The 7,412-nt window shown below is 37.8% G+C and overlaps 1 protein-coding gene and 1 non-coding gene across 2 annotated transcripts in view; both read left to right on the forward strand.

The window, feature by feature from the left end:
* The window catches only part of QKI (QKI, KH domain containing RNA binding), a 106,027-nt gene that overhangs the window by 30,050 nt on the left and 68,565 nt on the right, over positions 1-7,412 (forward strand). The gene's annotated exons all lie outside the window — the stretch shown is intronic.
* LOC112482362 lies at positions 1,695-1,813 on the forward strand. The gene has a single exon (XR_003047284.1). It is a non-coding gene; the product is annotated as a 5S ribosomal RNA (ribosomal RNA).

Genomic DNA, 7,412 nt, shown 5'->3' on the forward strand with positions numbered 1-7,412 from the left:
TATCATCATGAGTGCATTTAAACAGTTTTGATGTGTTTCAGCTCTTTGCAGTTAGTGTTTATAACTAATGATTATGTTGTTTGGCCTGTGGGAGTCTCTTCAAGTTCACCTCTAAATCCTTTTGACATAATCCCAGTAGTTGGGGCCAGAAGCTTTATTTTCTGATGTGATATGATAGTCAAGGCTCATCTTGTAAAATTTCTTCCCCAGACTTGGAATCAGCCATTTCCTTAAGAGAACCTGGTTACTGTTGGTGAAAAATAGTATTTAGAGGCTGCTTTCTGTCCTCCAGAAATGCTTATTATTTGTAGATTTTATCAACACAGAGCTAAGAGATACACACACACACATACTCACACCCAGGCACATAGATATATTTTTACAAGTTCCTTCTTACTCAAAATCAAGACTAGTGTTTCATTTAAATCGATCTTGTATTTGTATTTTCTTTCTTTCCCATTGAAAATTCTGGTTCCTAAGGACATAAAAATAAATGATTCATTTACTTTATTCTAAAATAGCCCCGAACCTTTTTGGCAAGTGCCTTATAGATACTCCTATAAGAAGCTAATGCCTGGTGATCTGAGGTAGAGTTGAGGAGGTGATGTTAGCACTGGGGAGCGGCTGCAAATACAGATGATGCTTCATTCACTAGCCTTCAGCTCACCTCCTGCTGTGTGGCCTGGTTCCTAACAGGCCACAGACTAGTACCGGTCCGCAGCCCAGGGGCTTGGGGACCTCTGCTCCAAAATATACAAAACATGGCAGGATAACAATACAAACACTACAGCCAAGAATACTGTCGGTGAAAACAATCTTTGTTCAATTTTGTTGTTTTTAGTTCACTTGAGATACAAATCACTATCTTTTAAAACAATAGTTTTATAGTGTATAACAGTTACGTCTTCATATGGATCCATATTCAAGCTCATTTGTCTCAATTGGATTTCTAGTTTTAAGAATTGGTTAAATTATTTCCTGTTACTTGTAAAAATATTCACATGGTTCCAAAGTCAAATGTACAAAGTAGGAAATTTTCAGAGAAATCTGGCTTTTATCCCTGGTTCCTTTGTCTGTTTTCCCCCTTGCCATTTAAGTTTTTTAATTTAGTTTTTGGTTTATCCTTTCATTTTTTTTTTTGACATAAAAAGTTACATACGTATGACAGTTATGTGTCGTGTATGTGTGTCATTTCTCGCTCCTTTTGTAGATCGTTACATAATTTACATTTTTCTACACCTTGCTTTATTTATATATACATACACATACGCACACATATTTTTTTTTACTTAATGATACATCGTCGAGATCACTTCATGGGAGTAGATAGACACAGTCTTCATCCCTGTTACTGACTTTGCCACATTTGCTGTGTGGATATGACATAAACGGTCCCCACACTTCCCTTATACTCATGGCCATCTGCATTGATTCGAGGCTTCTGTTGTCAAACACGGAGCGCTGCGTGGATGACTTTACATCTTCACGTGCGCGTGCTCGTTTACCGTTCAGTTCGAGTTCTGGAAGTGGTATTGCAGTGCGTAATCTTGCTAGCTGGTGCTAAATTTCTCTTTCTAGGGATTCTAACTTTGTGTTACTGTGAGTAATGTGTCAGAGTACCAGTTTCTCAACAGATTCACCAACATATTTGAACTTTTATTTTTTATGAAGGCACTTTTAAAGAAGGTATTCCAGTCTATGGCCATGCCATCCTGAACGTGCCCGATCCCGTCTGATCTCGGAAGCTAAGCAGGGTTGGGCCTGGTTAGTACTTGGACGAGAGACCACCTAGGAAGACCAGGTGCTGTAGGCATAAAAAATAAAGAGAGAAGGTGTTCCATAAGTATATATTTGTGGTGTGTGCGTGTGTTTTGAAAGGTCATTGCTCTTGTGAAGAATGTAAAGATCTCTGGTTTCCCAGTTAGTCATTTGTTTGCCATATATTTCTTATTTTCCCATCAAGCCCTTTTATAAATAATAGTTAGACATGGTTGAATTGGTATTATTATAACTGGGCTTAAGGTACTCAATTGAATTTCTGGTTGGGCCTAAGAAACTAATTACTATTTAAAATATTTTCAAGAGGAAAAGTACTGTGATTTTCTATTAGTTTACACAGCTTTGTTTCAGCTGGGGTTCCTCACGTGGACCACTTTTTCGGTTTTACTAAGAGTGGTTCATGATGAGTTATTGCATTATAGATGTGCAGGAAAGGACTTCATTATATATAATCTATGCCTTGGGCTGGGCATTAAGGCTTGATTCTCTTGTGGAATCCCTAGCTGAGAAAGGCTGTGCCCTGTGGGAATACTTTTTTCTCTCCGTACCCCAGCCTTACCCTCCGTACCTTCCTCCCCCGCCATTGGTACCTGTGACTTGATGCATTGAAGAGTAGGCACTTTTACAGATTCTCTCTTAAAGTGTTAATTGTATAAATGACATATTTCCATGAATCTTATTGAATAGCATTATTCATGAAAACAGATCAGTTGCTCTTTTGGAGAGTAATTATGAAAATTATAGTAGTATATAATCTGGTTTGGGAGAAACCTTCTTAACCATCCTCGCGACATTTAATTGTGTGATATTTTAGTACCTGTGCTGCAAATCATTGTTACTCGGTTTTTGTTACCTCCTGTCATAGTTAATTTAATACCTTCTCAGGCAGCAGATATTGTTTTGAATGCCTATGATCTTTTTGCCCTCAAGGAGCTTTCACCCCTGGGCGATTGATTTATTGACAATATAAATTAATACACAATGTGGTGAATGCTACAACAGATGTTATACATTTTGCCGTGGAAAGTCTAGGAAGTGATGAGTTCTGTTGAATGTTGAGGATTTTCAGGAAGGCTGGAGAGGATTGGCCTGGAATAGAAATTTACAAGACAGGTGAATGGACATTAGAAATAGGATCAGCCAGTGTATGTCTTCATGCCGATGCCCGGAGGACTGTAGGGGCCATCATGAGGTATGCTGGGGGAAGAGCTTAGGTACTTAAGACAAGGCTAGGTCTGAGAATACAGGGCCTCGAATACTCTGTTCAAATTTTTTTTTTTTTTTTCTGAAAGCAGTGCTTTGGCACTTTTATGTTTTTAAGATAAGAAATTATATATTAATTGTTTTAAAAAGATAGCTTTCACAGTAGAAAGAAGGAATGGGCAGAAGGGGGAGAGACCAAAGGCCACAAAAAATGACCAAGTCTTAGCTTTGCTTGGAAAGTTCTTCCTGTGGTGAGATAAAATCTGTATCTTTGAAACTTAAGACCTTTGATCTTAATTCTGCTTTGAATTCAAAACAAATATGTTCTCTAAAACCTTAGAGCCTTTGACAGGCCTTATGTTTTAAAGGCATCCTGCTCTAGCTGTAAACTAATTCCCAAGTAACTTTAGATTTTTAAAAATGTAATGGGGCATGACATTGAATTCTTTTAAAAAGAAAGGAAGGTCTACCTTTCTGGAAGAGTTTAAATCAGTGCTTTTTAAATGATCTGCAATAAAAGCCATTACAACAAAAATTTAGTCCATCATAGACCAACCCTTTTGTAAAATCTAATAAAATTATCAGAGAAATGGAATTTTTAAAAGGAAACAGATTTAATCCTATTTAAATGTTTCATGTCAGCAGACAGAATTGTCCGGCTGGAGCTCTGTGCGTTTCTTGGACACTCTTGACTGCTGGGCTTGCAGGCAGGCGCACTTCAGCGCTGGTCTGCCCGCCAGCCCGGGGAACCAGCTCCACGGAGCCCCTTCCTCCCCACTCTTGTTCACGCTTCTCACCTCCAAATTTTGTGATGTGCTTTTAAAATGAAATTCAGTCTAGACTTTTGACTTTCCTGATCTCCTGGCTACATGTTCATCGTGGACTCAGTGGCTCAGCCTAATTTTAAGGTGAAGAGGTGTCAAGGGCACAGTCAAAGCCAATGTTTCTGTCAGCTTGGGCAGTGTCTCCGCACGCTTGTGCGGAGCAGGTCGCGGCTTTGTGACTTTGCCCACATTTGTTGTTCAGGACGGTCGGAAGGATTCGAAATAGAAATTCTACTATTTATTTTAAAGCACACTTATTAAAATTAGCGGGATACTCTTTGAGGGGGGAAAAGGGTAGATCCAGTGAAAATAAACCTCTGTTTTCTTTAGTAACTTTAAGTAACCTGTAAAACTTAAGCTAATTACTCTGCCATAGATCTAATACCAAGATGAGTTAATTGTCCGTGTCTAATGAAATGAGACATGAGTTTCAGCGAAAAAGGAGTCCATTTTATCACTAGATGCTGTTAATGAGCCTTTTAAAATTAAGTCTTGATTGGATTGCAGTCAGTGTAGTGGAGGAATATTTGAGCACCTCGTAGTTGTGTTGTACATAACAGATTTTCTTTTGAGAGGGTTCAGCTCTCTTGACAGAATTAGTAGTGTAATGTTGCTTATCTGGACATCATAATGCTGCATCAGTTGACTTTCAAAAATTTTTTAACAAGAAACTTCAATTGCAACAGTCTTTTCAGTCATATTAATGACAAATTTGTAGGCCGTTTCATAATTGTAGTTTATTTTTCTTTTTACTCCCTCAGTTATGAAAGAGCACTATTTAAAGAAATTATATTGTTGCTCTTTATTTTAAAACATGTTAATTTTTATTTTAAATCATGTATATAATTGTTAACTCTTGCTTTTAAAGGCATGTGTAATTCATAATTTTTTTAAAGTCACAGATTATCATAGGGCTAAGGTGATATGACACCTTGTGGGTCCAAAAAAATTCAAACCATGAATATCACATTATTGAAATGATTCATTTTGTGAATTATTTGATACTTAGAAAAGAGTAATGAAAATTATGGTAGATAGTTAGGAATGTTTTAAAAAAGTCTTAAGTTTTTTAACATAAAGTTTTGGCCAAATTCAAATACCTGTAAAGTATTCTAAATATAGAGGACTAATCACTTCTCATAAGAAAATTATTTTTAAGAATCTGCTGTGAAGAAAGTTTTGTATAATTTCAGCTTTGTAACTAATAAGATTAATTTTTGACTAATAGCTGTGTTCACTCACATTAAGAGGTTGTTAAATAATAAGAAACAAGTGAGTAATTGGAAACATAAGGACGCCTGAAGATGTGTGGTAGGGTCATGGAGATAGAGCCACAGAGTGCTATGAAATGCTTAAGTTTAAAAGGCCTCACAACTTTGAAAGAAGTAATTTTTTTCTTACTTGTGAAAGCCTTTTATGTTTAGTGTAGAAAAATTAGACAGTACTGCTATTTTTAAAAAATCATAATCTTCCCTATTTAGAAGTGTTATTTCTATGTTTATACATATTTTGAGACAATATTTTTGTGACCTGATTTATTTTACTTAAGATTATATTTGTCTATGACCATAAAAACTCGTATATACTTTTTAAATTGCTTTTACTATGAAAATATGAAGAACATCCATACATATCGTGATTAAGATAAATTTATGGAAGTGTAATGGTCAGCTGAAAATCTGTTAACAAAATTACTACATAAAGCCACTCTTTAAAATGATAAACCCCTTCAGCAGATAATGAAAATGTGTGTATTTGAATCTTCTCTAAAATTAGAGATACCATTTTTTTAGGGAGATCAAAATACCCTGTTAATTTGCATATTTTTGATTACTAAGGTTAAATCTGTTTAATATATATCTATTTGGATATTGATGTTCACTTTGTATTGCCAGCCATATTGCTACCCCAGACTCCTACTTTTGTATTTTTAAATTATTTTGAAAAAAATAAAGTATATCTACAGAAAAGTTGTAAGAGTACTACAATCAATTCCTGTATCTTCTTTACTTCGATTTGCCATTTTAACATTTTATATATTCGTATGTTCTGTTTATTTATATGTATGTAGATACATACAGTTACAGTTAATGCCCATCATTTGCACATTTCATATTTGCAAATTCATCTGCTTGTTGAAGTTTGTTAGTAATTCCAAGAGTAACATACATGGAACTTTCGGTCATTTTTGGTCATGCGCAGCGCAGCAAAGTGAATCACCGAGCGCTCTTGTTCCCAGCTGCCGGTGGATAAGATGACGCCAGTTTCCTCGTTTCGGTTCTGACACCGTGATCAAGAGTTCTTTTCATTGTCTCTTGTGCTGTGTTTTTCACGTATTTATGTTTTCGCGGGTGATTTTGGTGTTAAAAATGGCCCCTGGCGCAGAGATGGAGTGCTCTCTAGTGCGTCTGAGTGCAAGGACGCTGCCTTACGTCGACCGCGCCCGTGTCACAGGAGCTTCATTCAGGAAGGAGTCACAGCGCTGCTGGCCGCGAGGTCAGCGTCGACGAATCAACAGTATGTGTTAAATACAGAGGCTTTAATACACAGACGCACAAAACAGGGTCGTATAGCGACTGGTTGATGAAAATGTGACCAGAGGCCCATAGGAGCATAACCCTGTTTACTCAGGAATTGTGGGTTAGCGGTCTCTACTTTATGTTTGCAGTGACTCTAGAGAATGTAATTGCCCTGAATGACGAGCATTGCCTTAGGGTGTGTGTGTGTGTGTCTGTGTAAAATACTTCTGTCCCAGAATCCTGTCCAGATCATACACTGCACTTGTGTCTCACAGGCTCCGATTTGGAACAGTTCCTCAGCTCTTCATTGCCTTTCATGATTTGGGGTTGTCTTACTTCCTCCCGGTTAGATACAGGCTATGAGTTCTTGGCAAGAATGTTTTTAAAAAGTGGTGGTGTGTCCTCAGCACACCACATTAGCAGTTATATGACGTTAGTTTGTCTCATTTCTGATGTTAACTTTGATCGTTTGGTTAAAATGGCGTCAATCTTTTTTTCACTGTAGAGTTACTTTTCCAAACACCTTTAAATTAATAACTAAGGGGATACTTTGAAATTTTGTGAATATCCTGTTCCCAGCAAAATTTTGCGAATATCCTGTTCCCAGCAAAATTTTGCCTTGATGGTTTTAGCTTTGGTCAGTGACTCTTCTCAAATCCATTATTACTGTAATACAGTGTTTGCGAAATTGTTATTTTTCTAATTCTGTCATTCCCTTTACATTTATTAGCCAGCATTCAGTTATAATGCAGATATTGCCTGTCGTTTCTGATAGGTTAAGCTCTTCTTGTGTATTACATATATACCCCTCTCCTGGCTCCCTCTGTTGACTTTAGAATTTGTATCTTCTGCCTGGAATCTCTTCTGCACTCCAGACTGCTTACTTGACATCTTGACTTGGTGGAATGGGGCTTGGGTGGGTAGTGACAGCGATGCTGAGGGGGAAGGGAGAAAGGACCAAGTTGTGGTGGCAGTGGCGGTGATGGCGGCGGTGATGGTGGCAGTGGCCGTGGCGGCGGCAGTGGTGGTGATAGTGGCGGGGTGGCGGCGGTGGCGGTGGCAGTGGCGGTGATGGCGGCAGTGGCGG

The sequence above is a fragment of the Pteropus alecto genome, unplaced genomic scaffold (genome assembly GCF_000325575.1).
Source record: "Pteropus alecto unplaced genomic scaffold, ASM32557v1 scaffold195, whole genome shotgun sequence".
Lineage (NCBI taxonomy): Eukaryota > Metazoa > Chordata > Mammalia > Chiroptera > Pteropodidae > Pteropus > Pteropus alecto.